The sequence below is a fragment of the Streptopelia decaocto genome (assembly GCF_964273445.1).
Source record: "Streptopelia decaocto genome assembly, chromosome: 5".
Classification (NCBI taxonomy): Eukaryota; Metazoa; Chordata; class Aves; order Columbiformes; family Columbidae; genus Streptopelia; species Streptopelia decaocto.
In genome coordinates, this window is record NC_138659.1 from 61,553,766 (window position 1) to 61,578,525 (window position 24,760).

Consider the following 24,760-nt stretch of genomic DNA (forward strand, 5'->3'; position numbering starts at 1 on the left):
ATGTTGGTAGATTTTTAATTTTTTTTTTAACATATAGGTTGGTTGTTTGTTTGGTTTTTTTTTTTTAAGAACCTAAAAAAAATATTCAAATTGCCAGGAGTAGGTATCATTTGCCCAAGTGATCTTAAGGTAGCTGCATGTGACAACACTGATCTGGCAACTGTGGTCTGTTACTCGGGATCAGAGTCAGGAAAATAGGCAAACGCAATTTCAATATATTAAAAGCATTCCAGAAACAGTCAGGGTCCCACAGACCAGCAGGTCTGTACAGACGAGTTGGTATGTGTGACTGGAAACAAATAAAAACCACAGAATTGTAAACGTGCACATACATTATCTCGTGTTTGGAGAACAGCACACGTGTACACTTCAAATAGATGGTATTTAGCCTTATGGTGGACATGCTGTTAATGGGGTCACTTCTTTTTCCTTCTCTTCAGTTTGCAGAAATGGAAATGAAATGTAATTTAATTCAAATGTAAAATGCAAAAAAGCAATTATTTGTTCTATAATTATGTAACATCGTGAAGACTATACTTAATAAGTAGAAACAGTATTACTATACCACCGTGTAACCTTTTGTTAAATTGGATGAATGTCAATAAAGAATTAGATCATAAGAAGCAGTGGGCTGAAATTAACTGTGTTGCAGCAAGCACACTAAATGTCTGTGGTCAAAATCTGTGACTGCTAACATACATTAATTTAGATGTGAATATTTGGTCACCTTTGGTCAGGTTCTGACCACAAGATGCAGGTAAAGCTTTGTTTGTGGCAGATGTGCTGTGGTCAATAAGTCAACTCCTATGAAACCTGCCCAGTCTGAATTTTCTCTTGTCTTCAGATGTGATTGGCACACACCAGACTGGATGGATGTGGTTCTTTTTTTATTGCTAGTGACACACAACTCATGATAAGAGGATACAAACCAAGTAAGGTGTAGTGTCTTCTGTGCATCAGATACAAAAGTTCAGGAAAAAAGGTGCTTTGAACTAATAGTGGGTTCTTGTGAGTTATTCCATAGGTACAGCCTGTTTAAGGTGTCTGACTTTGTATGTGGATTGAATATATTTTAAGTTTCTTCAGTGTAAAAAGTTCACATTGGAATTGAACTTTTTTTTTTTTCTCAAGAGTTGATCATAAGTGTGTGAATTTATGAACTGAAGGAGGAAATGGGCACTTTATGAACTTCACATTTTCTGCAAAAGAGTAAAAGACCTGATGAAGACAAAAAGTATTTTGTACACTTTTGCAATGACATCTCCCTTAAAGGAGTGAACAGTTGCACAAAGTAATAAGGCTGTGTGCTCTGAGGACTTTTTTTAGCTACTTTTCCTAAGCAGGAAGAACTTGCATTTGACCAGTTGTGCATAAAGTTGCTAATGACCTGTGAATCTTTGAAAAGATAAGAAACTGGGGAAAAAAAAAACCTCAACACTGATCTTTGTTAAAAAAAAGTTAATACCTTAATGATGGTGAAATAGCTTTGAAGTGAAACAGATTTATTTGGCTACCAGCTGAAAGGTCTTCTGCATCTGTCAGCTGTGTGTTTTGTACCAAGGAATCATAAGATGAGGAAAGGCTACCAAAGAGGTCAGGTTACCTCTTTGACCTAATCTGTCCTTCAGGTTTTGGGGAGGTGCACTGTAGATAATTTTATGCTGTTCTCTATAAAACATAAAACACAGAGTTTGCACCATTGTTATTTTGCAGACTTGTGTCATATGGAAGAAAGCATATGTTCGTAGGTGGGTGCTGATAAGCTTGCATGATCTAGAAAAGTATTCAAAAATCCTTTCATCTTCACCATAACTTACGATCTTGCATTTTTTGCCATGAATCGTGCCCCAGAAGATCTAGCTGTGGTGTATGGAGGCGAGTTTAAATTAGCTTTTACCAAACAGACTTCAGATCAGCTGTAAACTCTGTATTGCAGTGAGTTTAGCAAGGTGCTTGTAGCAGGCTGGTTTGTCGTTGCTTTAACTCAGCTTTCAACATGGACTGTTAAAGAATTTCTAGTATAAAGGAGTACTTTGCTTATTGACGTGTCATGCTAGTATTGAAATGTGAAGACTTCAGTACCATGTTGAGGTCCAGAAGTGTGAGGTGTATAATGCATTTGCTAACTCTGGCTCATCTGTTTTTCTTGACAGCAATAGTAAAATACAGAAGACAATCTTTGAAACGTACGTTAGCTCCAAGTATTTACTGGGAACAGGAAGGAAAGCATTCCAGTTGCTTTAAAAATCCTTTTTGGAACTCAGTAAACATGACTTCTGCTTAAACTTGTTTGCTTTGTAGTAGTCTCCATGGATGTTCGTTTTCCTAATCAAGTAAATTTGTACTTTGATCACAAACCCAAGAAAATCTAAATCTACTCCTCCCCTCACTTTTCCTCCTACTCTCTTCCCTGCATGTTGACAGGGTTTTTTATTTATATATTTTTAAGGAATCAGACGTGTATTTTCACTTAATGTTTGTTATGTTAGCGGTTCCTGCACTTGGTATTCTGAAAGCTTGTTTGTGCCTGGTGACATTTTCTCACAGCATATTTTAGTCTACATTCACACCACTGTTGCCAGATTTCAGCTTTTGATTGGTACCACTAGGTACTCGTTTTCTACTGTGTTGTGCTGCAGTGCAGAAAATGAGTGTGTAACATGGCTTGTTGACCGGAGCAATGGAAAAGACCCTTTTCCTCTGAAGATGGTGAGATGCATAGAAAAAACACATGCCAAAAGGTGCTGTTGGGCTGTGCAGGTTGCAGGAGTTTAACGAGTAGGCCACTGTTTGCCCTTGGTATTTAAAGCAGCAAAGTGATCTCTTGTTATGTGTTTCCTCAGTCTTGCATGTAGCTTGCAAGTGTTTAGAGCGGTATGAGTCTTGCGTAACCTGATGTCAGCTATGGGGATGTCTGCTTGTGAATTATGTGCCTCTGTTGCAATCACTGTAAGTCTATGGCGCAGGCAATGAAGTCTAGAAAATTATTCACTTCATCCTAGAGTGAGACTTTAATTAGACAATTAATTCAAATGTTATGTAAATATTTAAAGTTAGGCAAAAAGAATAGCACTCTAGGACCTAATGAATTCCTGAACATAAATGTTGAACGTGAAAATGTTAAGTTTCAGTAGTTCATACATGATATGAATGATAAATGAAAACTATTACTTTAAGGCTTAGGAATTTTCCTTCCAGACTGGGAACCTTTAAATGTTGGGCAATTTTGTTCCTGATTCAAATTCCAGAGAGAGAAAAACTGAAGTCATCCCAAGTAACTCACACGTTATTTACCAATTAAGTATTAAATTTGGTAATTCACCCACTAAACTCCTCTTGCAAGTTCGGGTAATGCTATTTATCCTTACCCATTATGTAATGTAAGTATTTCTAGACACTCTCAAGCACCTTCCATATTTCAGTAATTAATCCAAGGTGTGCGATATGTATTGCCTGTTCATTTGTGCAGCTCCTTTCTCTGCAGGAGTAAATGCAACTTCCTGAATGTGGAAACTGGGGATTTTCTAAACCTCTTTTACATTATTTTAGTGCTAAATTCTTTTGCTGTGTAGCAAATCTGAGAGCTGTGTACCACTTAAAACCTCACTACTGCCCTCACCCGCGAGTCTATTTTAGGATATGTAAGTGGTACACAGGCTTGCAACCCTTTCTTTGTGTGAATTTTAGCCTTAGTCACTTAAATTTATCTTCAGGTTGAAGCATCATGCCTAAATTTAAATGGTAAATCCTTAAGAGCAGAAGAATTGTGGTATTTATTTCTGGGACGTGTCTTCCATGCTTTTGTGTTGCATAGATCCTGGATAGGTTTGCTGCACAAGCAATAATTTTGCTCTGGAGAAAAATAAAGAAGAAACTAGTCAGTAACAGCCATGTTTAGTCAGCCAGTTGGCACACATACACCTGTAAGATTCACTTGAATGATTTATTTTTGTAGTGCTCACCTGAGTTTTACTGATGCAGTGAAACTTACTCTGTTGTCACTTTATCATCTATCAACATTTTCACAGCCTTCTAGCAAAATGTGACTGAAAACTGAGCCAGAGAAGCAGTCTTCAAATCAATAACTGCTGATTTAATACCCCTTCTAATAAGTATGGGTGGAGTGACAGTCATTTTATCTGTAGTTTGCTGAAATATCTTAGGTTTTGAGGTAGGTTTAATCAAGCCTTTTATCCTTCTGGGAATTTTAGATTAAAAATTCCTTTTTGTTTTGATGTTCAAATAGTTTTGCTTTGTATTGTCCAATATTTAAGATAAGTAATATATAAGTAATATTGTTTGTATTGCAGCCCTTCATATGAAAAGAACTAACAACCTTGGAGCACTGGCCTGTGTGCCTTGGAGGTGGTGGGACTGCTCAGTGCAGCTCGGCTGTGTCCCTTGCCTCCCCATCCTTCCCCCTGTGCCTTCTATCCCAAAGTAAAGCTGGATTCATCACATACAGAAGCTTTCTGTGTATGCGTTTAATATGTGAGAAAGTCAGGTTTTGCTGTGGCATACAGTAAGCGATGTACAAAATCATCCCCCAGTGGATTTGCCTGATGTTGAGCAGCTTGAAGTGAAATTATGGGAAGAATGATGAGTGCGGTTCTTGCTTTCAAGCAGCAGTAGAACTACTCCTGCAACAGTATAGTGAGATTACTTGCAGTCTAAAGTGTGCTATCCTTCTGACTTAAAGAAATTCTGCTGCTTCTGTTTACCCGTTATTGAGTCATTGGTTCCAAGAGAGTAAAAAGAGAAGGTATTGTAACCAATTCATACAAATTCATACTTCCCAGCCAACCATAAGATTTGGGTTTACTTTCCTTGGGAAACTGTAAATTACCGAAAGTCCTCTGCTTTTGTGTTTTCCCTGTGATAATGCTACACGCTTGTGTAGGTATTTCATGGATTATACCAGTCTTCCAGAAGCATAGGTCTAATCTTTAATGGTCTGTATTTAAAAAGGTAATGTTTAGATATCTCATCAATCTTGTTTGCTAAAACAATATTGTTCTCACTTTAGTTTCATTACTATATGGACACAGTATCAATCTTATTTCTGCAGAGTGTTTTTCTTTCCACACACTGGGACGCAAGCCTGTAGTTTTAGCAGGCTCTATTTATTCAGCAAAATACACAAGACGGTACTTCAGCATGCCTTTTTGTAGTGGGAATAGCCCTTCTATATTTACTTCTTACCTTAGGTACTGGTCTTGAAAGTTGTCAAGTGCAAATATTTTGTTATTAGTGTTATTATTCTGAATACCTGTACAGCATGAGCTGTTGCCTCTGGTTGTGTGATCCAGCAAGTCAAAAGGTGATCTGCTGCTACTAAAGATCAAAGGAGCTCTTTTTAACTGGTGGTGGTGCAGCTGAAGAAAAAATGGTAGTAATATATATTAAAAGAGGCTTGCTGTGTGTGGCTTTACCCAGCAATAAGGTATCCATATGGATAATTTGGAATTTTTAAATGAGTTGAGGAAGGAAAAAATACACATTTTTGTTTTTTAAATATGTTACAGGAAAAATATGAACTTTGCATGTAGCTTTGTGAGTTTTTTCCAGAGTGGGATGATATTTCCAGGTGCTTGGCAGGGCAGGGTTTGTAGATGCTACCGATAGCATGTTCCTCTTGTTAATATATACCCGATGCCTTTCCTGAAATCCTAAGTGTGGCTTTAGAGGATTGTGTGCATAGGAAAGACTCTAAAGAGCTGAATTCTGCCTTAAGTTCTGGAGCTTCAGGGCTGCAAGTATTGGTAAGATTCCTTAACAAGAAGTAGTAATTACTTAGCAGTAAGTCTTACTCTAGTGTACGTGGAGCCAAGTCCCCAGCAACTTCGTTGTGAAAGCGCTGATCTTAAGTAACAGTAACAGATTTTGTGAAGTGCCCCCAAATCTACCTGTTTGGCATCAGTCAAGGTAAAAACATCTTGCAGAGCTGATATAGACACAAGGGTCTCTGCGACTGTCCCACCTGGTCTCTGGCAGTGACAGTAGTGTCTGTCCTGCGCGCTAAGCCTGGCTTTGCCAGCAGCTCCCCATCCTGTCCCCCTCCCGCTGCCCTCTCCCCCAGATAACTTTATCCTCATCACACACAGCTCGCTGGTCTGGATTTCATTTCTTCTTGTCCAGCTCCATGCGATCCTGCGCACATTCCTAACACGTTACCCACAGCCCGTGTCTCTGAAAGCGCCGTATCAGCTTTCAGTGGCAAAAGCTCAGAGAGGAAACAGTCCAGTTCCTCCATGAGCAAACAGCTGGGCAGTTGTGGATGGAATTAATTGCTGATATACACTGGCTGTGTTTTCCTTCTGTTGTCATTTCCTTTGCAGCTGTGAAAGGCAAGTTTTTTAGGCTTTGAAAACAGCACAGACCTCAGCGGTAGTGGTGCAAAAGTACTGAAATATGTCCACTTATTAGGATTTGCATACAAAGTAAAACCTCTCCTACGCTGTAACAACCAGCATTGTTGATGTTGGTATTCAGATTTCAGCTGCACCTTCCAAAAGTATTTTCTGACTTTGGATTTCTAGCTTGAAAAAAATCTGTTAGGAGGAGATTTGGCTTTCTGAAAGCAAGTTAGTGTTTTCTGAAAATAGTCCTCTGAAGCTGAGCGTTGACACTAATCCATTCTGAAAATGGTTGTCTTCATCTCTAGTCTTGGAGCTATTATACCAAATGGACTGATGCTGCTTTCGCCAAAAGTGAAACAGTGAAGTTGCTGAAAGTTGTGTTCCAGGCCAGCAGTTATGGGAAATATATCACGGAGTTGGAAAATACGCATGTTATCAACAGGGCTGCATGTCTGCCTGAGGCTTCACCCAGCCCCTAACAATGCGAAAACAAACCACCCATCACAAATCAAAAACTGCTGTCAAAAGTACATTCTGAGCTCTAATGATTTTAGAAGCTGCAGCTTGTTGGTTTTAGTTGTAAAATCACTGGAAAAACGTGTAGCGTCTGTTGTCGAAGATAATATTTTTCTAGCTTCCACCCTGTAAATCCCACAGATATTTTTTCACTTGTTTACTAAATTGTTCTAAATGCACGTTTTTTTTAATGGAAATTGTTCGGCCTCCCCTACTAGCAGGTTTGTACTGTCACGCATTTTAGTCAGGGGACCATCTATAAGCTCTTTTGCTAAAATATCTACAAATATCCTAAGGATTTTACTGATACACAGAAATTGCGTATTGTATGTTTATAAATAGTCTGATTCATAGAACTGATTGTTTGTTTAAACAGACGCTAGATATTTTTTGTTGTTGTTTTAAGACCTGGTCCTAATAACTATAATAAATGAAGTTGTACAATTATGCTGAAAATGTCCCCACCAGCTTATGTTGTGCAATTCCTTCTACCACAAGATGAGTATTTCAAAGGTCCCACTGAAACCAGGGCCATTATTTATACTGTGCAGAGTGAGGAAGGGCTGACAGACCAAGGTCTTAAAATAAATAAATAAATAAATAAAAAACCCAAAACAACACCAAAAAAACCCCTAGAAAATAAGAAGTTACACAACTCTCGAAAGCAGCCAGGCTTTCAGTCACAGCGTTCACATCAGCCAAGCTCTGGCAGAGGCGGCTGCAGGGACATGTGTCACTCTATGTGCAGCAGATACAAAAGAGCGCATCCTCGTCGGGCCGTTCATGAAAGGGATTTCTGCTGTGAACTTGCATCTGTCAGGGCTAATAGTGCGCAAGGAGACACCAAACCAAGCCCGGCTCACATGGCACGCAGGAAGTTCAGCTGTAGTAACTCAATTGTAAAACTGAGCCAGAGAGTCAAGTATGCTTGAACCGTGGCTGTTACTCAAAGAATAAAGGCTGATTCTTTCAAAGGCTTCTAGTTTTTATAGCTATACAAAAGTTGTCATATGTTATACATATGTATATATGTGTGTGTGTATATATGTATGTTCATCTTTTATTTTAAATATACATGTATCATAGGCACCCTGTCCTGTGTATGTCATGCTGAGTACTTTTTTGGCAGGTAGCAGAAGTTATGGAAACAATTAAAATTCCTGTGCAACATTGGATGACTTTTTTGTTTGGAAGAGTGGGTGGTGTTTGAGGGAGGACAAAAAAAAGGCAGATCTGTACTTTAAATCGAAGTGTAAAACCTTTCTGGTGTGTTTTACCAGATCTTTTTGTCAGTTTGTTTTGACAGAAAGGTCTGAATATCAGGAACACAGCTCTGGGTTTTGTACTCTGGTATAACTTATTAGTAAATATTTAAGAAATTATAGAGCTCCAGTTGTTTTTATGGCCAGTAACCAACTGTGTCCATTTTAAGGCACTAAACAATGCGTGAGAACAGGGCTCTTAACTGCACCAGAGTGCAAGAAGGTGTTAAAGTTTAGAAACTGGTTGCTTTCTGCTCTGGCTTTACGTTATTTCTTAGTTCACTTGAATCTAGTGCCTGTCTGGCTGAAAGATTTAAAGTGGCAAAAAACCCAACCGTTTTTTTAGAACTGATATAGTAGCTGGGCAATCTAATTTTATCCAGCAGTGAATATCTTGATCCACAGAGTCTGCAGCTGCATTTTCCTATGGGTTACGTGACAGGTTGGTGGCATGATTTGCTTTGCAAACCTGTAAATGAGTTCATGTTTGTGAATCTTGTAGCTGTGGTTTTTTACTCCACCCTTTTCTCATGAATAAACCCGAAAAATATTTAGGACAAGATTTCTCTGGACTCGCCACATCTGATGATATCTTTTTCAGCTATGGTCTTTGTATACATGTACTTCTAAAACAATTGGGAGGTGTGGTGCACTGTGCTTCCTTGGAGTGAGGAACACTGTTAGTAAAGATTACTAATTCTGTGAGAAGAGTCAACCACACAAAATGCTAATGCTGTAGCTGGGAGGAGTCTGTGGCTTTGGTTCTTAACTCCCTCAGCTTTTGTCAGTGACTTGAAACTGAGAAGTGTTTGGTCAGTTATGGTGAAACATCAAAAAGATGTTTGTCTTCCTGACAACTACATATCTCAACGTACTAAAAAGTTCAGTGTCTTAATCAACTACTCAACTTGCTACATGAATTTCATGTAATTAATAAATATTTCAGATTGTTCTGTGTGTGACTTACAAACCGTAGCTGACTAATCAGATACAAGATTTGGCAGCACTAAAGCTCGAGACATCGTTGCGTGAACTTTGTGTAAGAGTGGGTTCATTCAATAAAAATAAAAGAGGCATTTAAAGAGCCTTTTATTCCTGTCATAAAGATGCTTTGTGCTATTGCCGTTGTGTATTTGACAGAATGGCTGGGGATGGATGCTGCAGAAAGTTGTCTTGTATTTTGATTGTCTTCTGTTTCAGGCTTGCATGATTTTTATCGTCAATGTCGTGACATGACTGGTGAGTTACAATTTCTGTGTTTGAATGGGGTTTTCCAGTGTAGTTAGTATGTGTGTTATCCATAAATCAGTTATCTCTTTGTATATTACATTTTTTTGAGGAATATGTGATCTGATTTTGCTTCTGCTTAAGTCAAGGAGAAGGCTAGCTTCGTTAAAACTGGGCTCAGAGTTTTGAGTATATGTTGGCAGCTACAGTGAGAACAACCACACCGGGCCCAGGGTTGATTCTGCTGTGGTGCAGTACCACAGTTTGCTCTACTGGCATTCAAGGTTTAATTTTTAGTTCTATGAAATAGAATAAAGCAAATATTTTTGGTTTTGTGGTTGGGTTTGGTTGTTTTGTTTGTTGGTTTGGGGTTTGTTTATTTGTTTTTACAGCTGCATACAAATAGGTAGGTAATCTTGATTGAATTGGAAAATACACTTTAACACGTGGATCTGAAATACAGCGCAGCACTGGTCATACAGCTACAGCACTTGTTGCACTGTGGTTCCCTGTCTCAGCTTATTGTATCAAACTAGTTCAACTTCTGTATGTGTGCTGATGCACTTTTATCGTGTGTATAAACTGTCGCAGACTAGATATTCTCCTGTATTAGTCATTGCGGAGCGAGATAAGCTATAACAGACTGTGTGAAGCAGCCTTCATTAATATATACTATAATAGCATTGAATATCTTGGATTACATCAGATCGTTGGTTTTTTGGTTTTTTATTTTTTTTTTATGATAAACACATGACCAACTATTTTTAAACTCCTATGAAATTCAATTTTATGGTGACCAAAATAAAACCAACCCCCTCCCCGCTCCCCCCCCAAAAAAAAAAGGCAAGACACCCAAGTATTTTAAAATACATAAAGTTGAACTGGGGAGAAAAGGTGGAGAAAAAGTTTCTAACTTTCAGTAGGTTAATCATACTTTCAACATCTGGAATTAAGGTTTTTCTTAAACACAGTTTTGAGATACGCAGTATTAATCTGTAAGTTTTGTGAGGTCATGCAGAGCTTAGCCTAGGAGTCAGATATTCAGTTCTGGCATTAGGTTTTTTTGCATTGTTTCCACATTCTGGCATTCCACTCCATTTCCTCGCCTCGCTGAGCACTCAAAGGGACATAAATTGACAGAACTAGATTTTTCTGACTGGTGCAAGGGAAGCAGCGTGAAAGATAAACTTTAACCTATCATCCTGTCAACAGATTTGCATTGTTACAGAAGTAAGAATTTATGCACCATGGAGTCAAGAATAGTATAAAGTGATAACACATTCAGATAAAAAGAAAGTGCGTATTTGGAGTTATGTTTTTCAGCCTAAAAATAGGAGCTGATTTGCTTTTCCGTAATTTTGCCATAAGAAAAGTTCTGAATATTTTCACTGGCCTAAAGCAAGGAAGTGCTAACTATGATAAAAGTTGAACAAATTAATGGGCAAATTCTGAAGGAATTTGGCCAGTCGCTGTAGTTTTGGGGTGGCTAACCTTTCCCTTAGCGGTCTATACTGTGTCTGCAGCATGCCACAGTTCAGTTATGCAACCTTGGGAAATTTCTCTCCCACTGAATGCACTCATCTTTTATTAAGGCTAATGGGAGTCATGTGTTCGTGTCAGCGGGAAGGCAGACCCTTACAAATCTTTCTGGTAGATTTGGTGGAAACAGAGCTCACGTTCATTATTGCTGTGTTCTGGGCAGACGATGTCTCATTAGTGGGACATTAATGATGTTCAGTGCACTTCTTTACTGGACAATAGGATGTGGTGAAAATATAAAATTACTGACTTCTCAATCTTAACATTTCATGCATCATTGGAATACTTTCTGTCTGTGTCCTTTCTCCCATCCCATTACCTGAGCATTAGTACCTGTAGCATGGTGGACGTGACGCTGTGACACTGGGGGTGCTCCAGCCCCACCACTGTGGCTCCCTGCTCCTGGGAAACTTAACCACAGCTCAGTAGCAGCCACTGTACTTACAATCCTTCTACAATTTAGGGCAGGGAGCAGATCATAAACAATGATCAGGTAGGAGCCTAACTTTAGCTGTGGGACTGTCAGTTTAGTATCTTTATAGCGTGCATGGATTGGCAGGGAAGGGCCCGTGGGCGGTGATGGGCAAGAGCCACACCGCCGCTTCACTGCGCAGATGTTCCTGCAACCCACCCGCTAACAAAACCAAACCCACTGTCTCCCTGCCGAGTCGTGGGGCTGGCTGGCCCCTGTGAAGCCAAACCCTTGGCCCACGTCCTGCAACACACGGTGGGAATTCGCTTCCCCTCAGGAAATGCCGGCTTTTTTGGTGTTTTATCTCGCAGACGCAACTCAAGAGAACAATGGGCTATTAGAACGTTAGAACAACGGGGCTGCGGCTGACCTCCTCATTACTTCATTGTGCTGGCGAAGCTAAAAGGGAGAGGTTGACCGCCCTCAGAGCTAATTTGGTGGCCGGTGTGTGGGGGCCTGAGCTGGTGGTGGCTGTGAGGTGAGGATGGCCATGAGGGAGCTTGGAGCTTCTCCTCAGGGCTGTCCCCTGTGAAAGGGAAATAAACAAACATAGAAACAGAGTGTTGGCAAAATAAGTGTTTTGTTTGTGGTTTTTTTTTTCTTCCTGTTACAAAAATCTATCTTCCTTCATTCTACAGCTTTTAAGACAAAGCAATTACATCATTGATTTTTGTCACTGTGACTGTGGAAGCATCTGGAACTGGCAGAATTGCAGGTGGGCTGTCCAGTCACAAGCAAAAAGGTGCCGACCTCCCCAGTTCTACGTAGAAGGGGACAGGCAGGCTGTCACCCCCCATGTGGAGTCTGCTGACCTGATTTTATCTTGAACATGCAGCCTTTGGAGCTGTTGTTCTTCCTGAGACTGTGCACATCTGTAAGCAATTAGATTAATTAATGCCATTGATATATTAGAAATTAGAATCAAACTTGCTGTACTAGGAATTTGTTTCAGAATAAGGATACAGGGGAATGCTTTAATCTACAAATAACGTACACTCCAGCTATATGTGCCATTAGTCTTAAAGGTGCACTTTTATTATCATCACTCTTATTTCAATGCTGGTAAAATATGCAGAGCTGCAGAGTAGACATATATTTTTGAGGAAAGTTAGATGGGACACAACATTCAGGTGTTTGCCTGTAGCTCCTCCTTTGCAGAACGGAGACTAGTTTCTTAGTCCCTCAGCTTTCATTGCACACATACCCTTAACAACAACAAAAAGAAACCAGCCTTCCTGATGGCATTTCATACTGTCTTGGGTAGAATTTTCCTGCCTCTGGGACTGGAGGAGGAGCCCATCCAGTATGTGAGTTATTTGTAGATCAGTTGTTTGGGTTTTTTTCCAAGATGAGAAACAACAAGGTGTTGAAACTAGTTTTCTCTTCTGGACTAGTGTATCTGTCACATGCTGAGAATTTTATGTATATTTTTTAATATGTTTTTCTGAAAATATGTAATAAAGAAGAATCATGGCGTCCTCTTTCTTGGGCAGTTGCCTCCTCATTATGTAAATGTATTCCCCAGCACCCTGACTGGAAGCCTCCCAGTCAGTGCCCTCACCCTGCAGCTCTTCGTTGCATCCGAGGGTCCAGTGCTGGAGATTTTGCCATCAGTTTGACGGGAACAAGAAATGTGTTCTCCATGCAGGAAGAAATATTTAATAGTTAGGATGTGCACCCTTTTTAAAAATGTTGTGGGCTTTTTATATCACTTGAGGAAAAACAAGCGATGGCAGCAGCTGTGCCATGTGAGCGAGTGTGTCATGAGCCTGCTGGGGAGGGCATAGTGAAGGGCATTATTCCGCCAGGAGGTTGGCACTGGCCATGGCCCTCCAGAGTTGCCACAAAGGATTTGCTGTTCAACATCTAATGCAACAAGCACATTCATATGTTTGCAGAGGGTTTCCATGGAAACTGTGTAAACTGTGATGCTAGCAGACAGAGGCAAAGGTTATACTATTGTAGAGGCTCTTTTGTATTCTCTTTAAATGTTTCAGAGCAGCTATATTTCTTAACAGATACTCTGAGCCTATGCAACAATTTGTGCTGATTTTTGTGGTGTGGTTTTTGTTTTTTTGTTTTTTTGGGTTTTTTTTTGTGTGGAGGGTTTTTTTTGACCTAGCATTTGTCATGGTTGTACTGAGGATGTCAGATGTGCTGCAAGAATAACAATGAAGATATGGGTTTGTGGTATTTGTTTGTTTGTTGTTGTTGTTTACATAGAGTCACTTGAATATCATTATCTGCATATCTTTTTGTTAGTGATAAGGATGCAGTTGGAAATGGAAGAACACAGCATAAAAGAAAAAAAAAGTCAAGCTACTCTTCCCAATTCTGCTGAGTGCTTCTATTGCTCAGGGACAACTAACTCTTTTCGGGTCATCATTCGCTGGCACTTGGGGAATTTTGAATGCTTATCTCCTCTCAGAAGTATGAACTTGTGCTATTTATTGACACCACTTTTAACATTGGCTAGGCCTTTGGCACTCGTTGAGAGTTTATGCTATTTTAATACTACAAATTTAAATTTCCAAACGTATCTATTGCTTTGATCACATTTCAGGAAGTACTACCACCACAGGCACAAACACTGCTTATTATTAAAAGAGAAATATTGGCTCTTCTATATGATTATCCAAGTTCCCATTCGACTGTCCGTGTTTGCAAAATTGTGCTTGTTCATAGGTTGAACCTCATTCTCATGGGAGTTTTTCTTAAATGATTGAACTCAGGTCTGTGCTTGTGTCTGGGCTCATGCTGCAAGTCAGTGAGAGGTCCAGGTACCTTGATCTGATGCTCTGTGAAAATCAGACCTCACCTTTTGAACCTGTTGGTTACTTCAAGCCAGGTTTGGTACAAGGGTAAAAAATAATTAGTTTACGCATTACAAAAGTTGATATCTGGTTAGAAGAGAAAGATGTAGGATTTTGATGCTGAAGTTGAGCAAAGTCTGGTATAAGTGTACATAATTAATTGAACTCATGATCAAGTTTGCAGAACCAAAGATGATTTAAATTCTCAATTTTAAAATGTTTTATACCTTGCTGGGAAAAGTGGAAAAACCTCTTTAAGTGTATAAGATGTTCCCATCTAATATAGAGAATTAACTTAGAGGCATTAGTTGCATTTCCAAATGATATAGTTTTGAAAGCATTCATGGTTGTGCTGTCAGAATACACAAAGCAGCACTTTTTATGTACGTCCCATACAAGGATGAAACAGCTGACTTGGAGTACTCACTATTTCTAATATAGAATGGAAATGTGAAAGGCAGCGTTAGCTCAGGAGAGCTGTTGAGTGACTTTTGGGCAGCCAGACATGACCAGAGCCTGCTGCGCTGTACCAGAGGGGCCAGGAAAGGATGCATTTGTATGTTTACTTGTTTATCTTTTGGTCTTTCATGTTTGGTTATTTACATATCAGATATATAATTATTAAAAGCTTTGTATTCAGTGCCTCATTAATGTGACAGTTAAAAATAATTTCAAAAAAATTAACCAGTTGAAAAAGATCCGTCCATTTTGGTCTTCTAGTCCAACATCAGCTGATTACAAAAACCACTTTGACTACAACATGAAAATAAACACGATAGACATAACAAAACCATATCTTCAGGTTTCATGTAGCGTTATTGTATAATTGCACTCTGTGGGGGACAAGGGTTGTGCACCAGGTAGGAGTGTTTATTATGAATTCCAGCTTTCCAAATTTGAATCCAGATGTCTTAAGAAAAAGTCTGTTCATATAGCACAAAACTTAGCATGTGTTTCATCACTTCTTTCTGACTGCTTAGCAGTACAAACTCTAATCAGTTTTGATAATTTATCACAGAGAGAGAACACAATGCTGATGAGGCAGAAGTCAAAATCCCATGACAATTTGCCAGAGAATTTAAAAGAACAAAACAAAAAAAACCCACAGCAACCCACAAACGGCACCTTAAATGCTTGTTCCAATGCATACTGGAAGCATCACTCAATAATTAACATAAAAAAATAGAAATCCAGTTATCTCCCTGCCCAAAGTAACGCAATAAATTAGGAAAATTAGAACAATGCATCTTAAAAAATAAATAAATAAATAAAATTTAAAAATTGAAATACTGCCCAAGTCCAAAAGCAGCATCCACTGCTACTCCTTCAGGAGCCTTTGAGACCAGAGTCCTGAGACCAGCTTTGTCCTGCACATTCCTTTTTTCCTTTTTGGATTAGGAAATGAGCTCCAAAAACGATGCGGTTCCTCTGCATCCCCGCTGTGGCAAATGCAGAGCTCTGGCTGCCCTGGGCTGGTGTCGTCCATTCCAACCTGTCTGTGGAACTGTCACAAATGAGCCTTTGGCAGGAGCCTTATCACCTGTTATTCAGCACTTTATTAATCAACTTTTGTGGTGTTTTTTGACATATTATTACATTAATACAGAGATCCTTAATTCTAGCAATGCTAGGTTGTCACAGATGTCTTAAAAAAAATAATCCAACACAGAAGTGAACAAGATAACTGAAAGCCACAGAAAAGGTGCAATTTACTTTCACTCATCGAGCAGATACAACCTGTCTAGCGTTAGATGATTTTTTGTGTCATCAGTCATTTTGTTATGGTATAAACAGAATTACCGTGTTTACCTAGGATGATTTCCAAGAGTTATTCAAAAGTAATAATCAACAGAGCTCAGAACACAATGTCAGTTTTACAGCAATTGTTAATTAATTCTTAGAGCATTTGATTTTGATTCATAATGATGTAATTGAGAGAAAAATTTATCTCCACATCTCTCTCCACTCAGACTCTGAACTCCAGCCCATGGGTAACGTGGCTGATACTTATATTCAATATAAACATAAGCAGGTTTAATTGCAAACAGGCAAATACCATTTTCAGGCCAGGTTTATAAATGAGCTTTGGAAATACAAATAAAACAACTTTTATGTTATTTTATGATTTTTTTGTCATAATACATTAAATTGAAACGGTTTTATGTAAGAGGCAGATTCATCTAATATGTTTGTTGGCTTCAGAATATTCTTGAAATTACAAACAAACAAAAAAACCCCAGTAGAAGTCTTGAGGGAGAGTCTTTCATGTTACGTGAGTGACTGATCAAAGGCTGCACGTGCCTTCAAAATTATAACCGCGGTCTTTGCAACTGGACTTCTGAGTCACTGGTGCTTCAACTCATTCAAGTGCTGGGTTTGTTTCACCTCTAAGAGAAATCATGGAGAAGCTTTTCTTCATTTGCATGATGATGCTTTAGTGGAAAGTGAAGGTCTCTTGAAGCTGTCTGTGGTTGATCGGGTGTGTTTATGCCACCTTGGCTGCCAGGAAAGTCTGTCCTCTGTACCTTGGATCGGCTTCTCTTTAGACATGAAAATCTGCCAGTTTTATTTATGCTTCATGCAACTGCTTAGGACAAAAGAGAGGATAATTTAAATCTCAAGGAGAAGTGTTCAATGTCATGCTGGTTTTACACTCTAGAAACAACCACTGCAGATGTTGGCAAGTTCCCAGGATTTTGTGCAGCATGCCGGGATGCATCTGTGCTCTGCGATACTGGAGCAGTCTGTTGTGGAGTGTCTTATTTTATCCAGACTTTCAGTGCTTACAAGTGATGATGGAGGAGGAGAATGATGGTATAAAAGTAGATAATTGCTTGCTTGTACTGAAAAATAATAGTAACCTAATTATGAAATACTTAGAAATTTTGCTTTTGGCTTTTAAAAAAACCTAATCTTTCTACTGTGCTTGATGCTGATTCACCATACCCCTCACTGTGTGTCCTACCAAAGCTCTTGTTAGTAAATCTTCTGCACTTGTTCAGGGATGTCTGCTGCTCTGTTCAGTGCTGTTCTTGAGTTCAGAATGATCTGCTGACTTCAGACTGGCGTGCTTGAAATTCAGTGGAGTAATTTTCCATTCCTGAAGGTGTGGAAGACCTTTGGCTTTCTGAATCTGATTTGCTTTTCTAGTACCACGAGCAAAGGGTGGTAGAGAAGAGAAACAGGTCAAATGCAAGTCAAGTCAATTGAGATAAATGTACATATTTATATAGGTTAAACTTTGACTGCAAATTAAACTTTTTGTATTTATTAGTTAGATAGTTGGTTGGGGTTTTGAAATGATGTTTAAGCAAGCTGAAGACAATACTAACAATGTAGATAAACACAAAAACAGTGTTGCTGTACCACTGTAAATCCTGGGGATTTCCCTGGGAAGGATAATTAAAGCAACGTGCTTTGAACACAGCTAATTAAGTAGCTGCCTTTTAAACTTTCAAGAAGGGAGGGCCTGGCTGCCCCCTGAACTTCCATGTGGCCCTTCTCTCCTCCATACTTTCCCTTGTCCTCCTTTCCCAAATTATTTTTAACCCTGATCTCTGTGTATCCAGTTTAGACACTCGCTTCACAGAGAGGTGTGCTGGCCCAGCCAGGGGATGGCATTTTGGGAGGTGGGGAGCTGAAACAAGTGGGCTGAGAGGGGCAGGATTGCCTCAAGCCAGCCAGGAAAGCACAAAAACTGTAGCATAAGGTGTACTTAAGTCCTCTAAAGACAGTAATTTTATATGTATTAGGTATGGGACCATAACCTCAATCAAATTCTGCATGTTTGTTAACTTTTCTCATGTTATGTTTTAACATACATTAACATTTATGTTTGCAAATGGACCAAGGAGGAGAAAAATGCCCCATATGTTAAGGCAAAACTATTTCTGGTTATGGATGAAAAAGCAAGATCCTTTGGAGACTTGAATGAGGTGGGAAAAGACACTGTCAACAAAATTTGGGAATAGGTTTTACAGGTTTTTGTCCCCTATGCCATGGCTTTGCTGATATAAGCTGTTGGAGTCCTACCAATAGATCCTTCCCTGTACATCTCAACTTACAGAAATTTTTTTCTGGAGCATTTACTAGAGTAAATGTGTTGCTTTTTTCTCAATATGCCTGGGGTGCTTTCTGTCAGCAATGTGCCTGCTGCACAGTCAGGCCTGGGCTTGGCTGGCATCATTTGCCACTTTCACTGATCCCTAAAATTACTAATTTTTAAATTACGATTAAAAACCTCAAGACAACATAACCTTCCCACTATGCTTGTCCTTCATATATGTAATCTATAGATGCAATTGTGTTGTTCTGTCTTAAACATTCTTAGTTTATGACTTCATTGTAAATCAGCTTTTTTGAAATGCTGCTGTTTTCTGTTTAGTATGAAAATGTATGTACCTGTCAGTAAACTGTTGAAATTCCTTTTTTGAGAAGCTAGGCAACTTATTTTAACATGGTCAGACTGATATTGGCATATTAATGTGACTTGTGTTATTGTTCCTTATTTAAAATTATAGTAGGGTGATTCAGAGATCCCAAGATGAACTGAGGGGAATCGTGCAGGGTATGGTACATGATATAAAGAAGGATACAATTTGTCCTGAAGACTTTATGATCAAAGGCCTGGCGCTAGTTCATCTTTTCTTCAAGTCTCCAGTTACAAATGTCCCTACTGAGATCAGCTGCTGGCCAGGTTCCCCATTCCTCGCTTACGAGTTACGGAGGGCATTGAGCTGCAGTTGTGTATGGTCACTGCATGGCAGTGGTCTTACATGTGGTCTGCACTGAGCTATCGGTGATGGTAAAGGTCAGGATGTGATGTGAAGAGGTGGAACTCCCAGGGGTTTGGGCTATAAAAAGGTTTGGCTCTGTGCTGCCATGCACGAGATTGGTTGTTCGTTCAAACATTTGTAAAATCCAGCATTTGCCTCGTGTCGATCATTGGGGTTGCCCACTATCGCAGCCTCTGACCCTCCAGCAAAACCCAGGAGGCAGCTGCTTTGGCCATGACATTTCTCAGGAGAATCCAACTGCCATAAATCAAGAAGGCTTTTGATGTGCCCCAGGATCAATAGGCATTTTCCCCGCTATCCAATGTCACGTGTTGTACCAGTGACCTAGAAGGGCTCTTGCAGATTGCCAGGAGTCCTCGTAACCACGAGTGGTGCTTCTGCGTTGGTGTAAATCAGTGGGATTTTAAAAAATATATATATATTTACATAACAAACTCATTTCTTCTGCTCCGTAACTCTGTGTAGGTCTCCATGAAGAGTGAAATTGTTTTCCTCAGTATCTGTGCAGTTCAGAGGAAGCCCAAGAAAAAGGTCACCAGAGGAAGCTGGAGGCTTCACATTGCAGGACTGGGAGAGGCAGTGTGTTGCAAAATGTGAAAGGTTTTGACTGCAATCAGCTTGTCCAGTTATGTGTGGGGTTTTTTCTTACATATAAGTTCTTTAGTTTCTGTTGCAGAGAAACAGAGGTTTCATATTTTTCAAAGGATTTAGGGAGATTTTTCAGCCATTGCTTGTGTGTGTGGAGGTTTTGTGTTTGCGTACTTTCGCAGCTTAATACAGATAAGTACTAACAGAACGTAATCTTTTAATTTGGCTCTCTGCTATCTACTGACTCGTGAAATATTTTTAGGTAACTTAGCCACAAGTGATTATGTAGATAAGCACAGATAAGTCCCTTACTCTCTTTTTCTTTTTTTTTTTTTTTAAAAAAAAGTTTTTTATTGTCTTAATGTTGCAATATTTTTGAAAATACTACATTTTTCATTAGCAACATCCCAGTTATCTTTGAAACTAGATTAATTGAAAATACTGTGCCCCACTCTCCCATTCCAACTTGTGTTCAAGCTGCACCATGAAAACCACAAGTTGAAGCTGCTTTGGTGCTGCAGCATTTGTGTTTCATCAGAATCCTTAAAACTAAAAAAGGCAAGTAGTTATTCCTACCAAAAACTGATATTTATGTCTTATGTCTTCATTTCTGGTTTTAAAATAAAACTGAGTTATACATTTGGGGTTAAAGCTCCCTGACATTAGTTTGAGGTGTTCCCTGACCTAAGGAGGTGGGATTGGGGGTTTCTGCAAGCGGCATCTGAATTTTTACCCTGGAGCAAAGTGGGAGTGAGCAGAAAAATGTTAAAGAGGGCGAAGTAACTTCATTTCTAACATTGTTTTTCAGTGCATCTGTGCTTTGTGTGGGAGCAGCTTCTTGCATGTGCCATGGGGAGAGTTTTTCTTTTCCCTGGCAGCTCCTGTAAGTCTCCTTCACTTTCTGCTGCTATGAGGACATTTCCCGGACAGCAACCTCGCCTTTGATTAGAAGCAGGTTATTTAAGCTCGGTGGTCAGATATTTTTAAGTGATCTCATATCCTGTGTGTGAAATTTTAATGCTGCTGTAGAAAAACAGCTTAAACCAAGAGAAACTTACATTCTCATCATGAAGCTCATTTTTGCTGTGCTTTTTCATGAACTTCAGTGTAACACAGAAGATGAAAGAAACACAGAGGAAAAGGGGGTGTGAGGTAGGACTGACACACTTGTCAAGTTTAGTAAGTATGGAAGCTATTTGCAGTTTACCAAATGATTTATTAGCTGTTCTGGTGTTTTTACTCTATTTAAGGAGGTGATTTTTTTCAATTGCATTGGAAATAGCCTCCATCCACAGACTCCATATCATTTCATAGGACCCCTCACCCTGTGTGCCCCAGCAGAGATGGCAACTATCAGCACTCCGAAGTGCAACTTGATGTTGTTTGAAAATATTTGTGTACACTTACATGTGTAAATAAAACTTACAAATGAGCGAAATGTAACTCAGCTTTAAAACCGTTTCTGGTAAATTGCAGTGAATTAGGTACTTGTTAAAAATAACATAAATAAAAGAATGAAGTATAATTACTGCAAACAAAAATTTCTTTTAAAGGAACAAGTTTAGGAAAAGGAAAAAAACAAACCAATGCGATACCTGTGAGTGACTGACCTTCTCTTAAAGCGAGGTTTTAGTGACACAGTCTATTGTGTCTCTTTAAAGTTTCAAATTAATAGTTCATATTTGCTTCTATCATACTGTTACAAATAACCAGTGTGGTGAACTGTGTCCAGCAGTAAAAGAGGCTTGATAATAATCAAATTGTGACATGAATCCCCCTTTACAACTCTGACATTTCAGTGCTTTCTCGTGTTTCTCGCGGTGCAGCCACCCCATCGCATTGCGATGCAGGAGCACCTGTGTCCATCATTTCACCAACAAACTCCGAATTCCTCCTCTCTTGCTTCTTCTAACTGGTTTGCTTGTATGGCTGGGTTTGTTCTAACTTGAATGTTTTGTGTGAAGAGCAGCATAATCTCAAAATGTTCTTATTGTCTGCACAACCTTAACAATTTGCTAGTAAAACAGGAAAACATTACTTTATGCAGTGAAGCAACAAAGCCCCTACGCTGCTGACTGCTTAAGGGTCCTGCAATACTGTGTTGGAAACAGCGCAGTTACATGCAGCCTTTTCTCAGCATAGGAGGTTTGATGGACCTTGAATCCGAACTAGAGGTTTTCTTTTTGAGACTGGTTTTGTGTTGTATCATGCTGTTACTGGATTATAGCAAATGGACAACTTGCTCGTCAGAAGTTCCCTCCATCATTCAAAACTCATGCAGCAGTGAAGGAATACCAAAATGTGAATGATTCAAGTAGTTTGTGTCAAAAAACATTCAAGTTCATTTATGAGACTTAACACATGCAAATAGCACTTATGCCCATGTGGTAGAACATATTGGATACATCATTCTAGGCTTGGGTGTTGCTTTTTGTCCCTCCGCCACTGCTTGTGCTGCAAAATGTTGGCAGGGTTGCCTGCAAATGTGGAATTGCAGACTGCACCTGCTACAGGATGGGTGCATGATGAGGAGCCTTCCTTAGAGAAAGAAATGTAACATCTTCAGGGGAAAGGGAAAGGTTTAGCCCTCATATTTTGGGTGGCTGTCAGCAACACACTGTGTTATCTCACTTTTTGACAGTAAAGAGTAGCTGGGTCAGTTCCAGTTTACACTCGTTGGAGTCGCACAGCTTGAGTATTTTCATTGACTTTAATATTGCACTATATAATTGGGCAAAAATAATGTGTTAGACTTAACACAGAAACACAAAATCAAGGCTCAAATACACTCAAGTTCTTCTTTCTTAGAAAAAATGTATACTGCCACTACATAGCCTCTTCAATGTGCTGTCTGAAAGGAGATGATGATGATTTAATTAGCTTGCTCTGTTTAAAAGCAGAAAGACTTAAATTAAATGCACAACACCCGATTAGAATATTTGATTTGTAACCAGTTTGGGCTGTACTATGACAAATCGTTTATGCCTGCATTGCTACTGGGAGAAGCAGTCTTAGACACCCCTGTATAATCACTGGTTCATTTTCAGAACAAACATTTGTGTAGATATGGAGTGAACTGGCTGGGGGAACTGATACAGTTGAAAATGAAATCTATTTTTTTACTTTTAACTTTTGCTGGTTTTTTAAAAAACAGCACAAAAATGTAAAATCATTGAAAGAGTAGTTTATCCTTCCCATTTCACCATCTACCTTAGAAACATCTGCTGTCATGAATATGAGGAGGTGAGACAGCGAGAAAGATTGAATGGCTGGGAAAGCTGGAAGAAGGTGTGGCTGCTTTATTTTTTTGGTTCAAATACTACCTTGTGTCAATTTAAGGGTGTAGTTTGACAAGTTGACTTGAGTGTTAGTGGACAGAATCTCTGTATATTATTAAAATCAGTTAATATAATTTTGAACAAGTACTACCTATCTAGCATAGCGGTATTTTCCATTCCACAAATTGCGTTTAGAAAATACTGACCATCTGAGTATACACCTTAGTGATCTCATAAATGAAACCCAAACCTGTCGAAATACTAAAAAAAAAAAAAAAGAAATAATAATCTGTCAATGCTTTGTTAGATTTCTATGGTATTTGATGTCCTGATAAGGAGAATAAAAAATGAATTGAAATTGAGGTGTTCATCCAAGTAGTTTTTGTGCCATAGAACAGATGCTATCATGCAATTGCATGTCATTACTAAAATTTATAGGAGGGAGAATGGACAGGTGACTTTCTAATGCCAGAAGACAGCAGTGGTGACCCTCATCTCAGTTCCTATTCTCTTACATGTTTTCCTGCCACTCTTAACCATTCCCCCATATTCCTTAAGTGTTTTTCTTTCTGCCAGCTGACTTCTGTAGCTGACAGTGTTGGCTAAAGCCAAGTCTTTGATTCAGATTGGAACCTGCCTGATTCACAGGGAGGCTGGAACTGAGATCAAGAGACACCCAGTTTGCTTCCAACAAGTCTCCTGGCAGACGAGATCCTGGAGAGGGGAAGAAAGAGCAGACTGTTCCTTAAAAACAAGCAGGCAAGAAAGAGCGAGAGCAGAATAACACAACGTGCTCCTTAAAAAAAGCAGCGTTCAGATGTGGTACAGTCTGGCTGGAGCGCTCAGACCTGCAATCAGTGGTTAACAACACGGTGTGCACGCTGCTGGTCTGCAACGCTGGGAGCTCTCACAGGTGGATTGCACTGCATAGAGAAAATGGGAATGTCTGAAAGCAACCCTAAACAATCAGCGTAAAAGGTAGGTTAATGATTTGTTGCTAGGGGGTCTGATGGTTTGGTCCCTTTTCTGTTGCTCAGTCTTTCCTTTATGGTGTGTGTGTGGTTTGTTTGTTTGTTTTTTCAATATACATTCTGTACAATAAAATATATAAATACATCAAGTCAGGGATATCTGGAGTGTTCTTTGGCAAGATAATTTTTTATTGCATTTGGTCTCTTGCTCTTTTTTTTTTTTTTTTTCCCCTTCAGTGCTCCTCTTTTTCTCTGGCCTCATTATTTTTGAGCTGCTTTTGTGATCTGACATAGAAAACAAGTTATTCCAACAGAAGCAGCGTGGCATGTTACTTAGACTTTACAAAGTGTCAGGTGGGGATGCTCAGGACTTAATGTTGCAGCCTAAAATCAACAGTTCCAAGTTCCTGGAATAAATTGGAAGCTTTTTGTTAAATGAACGTACTTCTAAGTGGAGAGGCGCATGTCCTCCTGACAAAGGTGGAATGCTCTACTTTCTCCCTGTGGCCCAGTTACGGTTATAAAATATGGAACAGAATGTGGAGGCCAAACCCGTGAGCTAAATAAGGCATCAAAACACGGGAGGACATGACCTGTTTTCTTTTGTAGCAGTATCAGAGCTCTGTTCAGCCTGAACCAGGAGGGCAGACCCGGGCAGGGGAAAGAACAGCTACAAGTTACCTTGTCACAAGTTACTCTGTAGCAAGAGCTTTTGAGATTCCTTGTTTCACAGGTCCCTGAGGTATTTTCAGCAGGGATGGAGGTTTGGTGTTTAAAAAAACTTTTATCTGCTGACTTGCTTTGCTTAGTTTCTTTTACCCCTCATTGTACCAGTTGAACCATAGGTGGGAAAACTGCTGTTCTTTATACTTTGAATCTCTCTTTGGCATGACAGCATATGTGTCTTGGGCCAAAATGTGGACCAAGTATTTGTCTCAG

At 39.4% G+C, this 24,760-nt stretch overlaps 1 protein-coding gene across 7 annotated transcripts in view; it reads left to right on the forward strand.

The window, feature by feature from the left end:
• The window catches only part of ADD3 (adducin 3), a 99,681-nt gene that overhangs the window by 42,441 nt on the left and 32,480 nt on the right, over positions 1–24,760 (forward strand). Inside the window, exon 3 of one of the 7 annotated variants that reach the window (XM_082054102.1) lies at positions 9,338–9,376. The exons of the other annotated variants lie outside the window; for them this stretch is intronic. The gene's annotated coding sequence lies outside the window, so the exon portion shown is untranslated. The remainder of the gene's footprint in view (positions 1–9,337; positions 9,377–24,760) is intronic. 7 annotated transcript variants of the gene reach the window in all.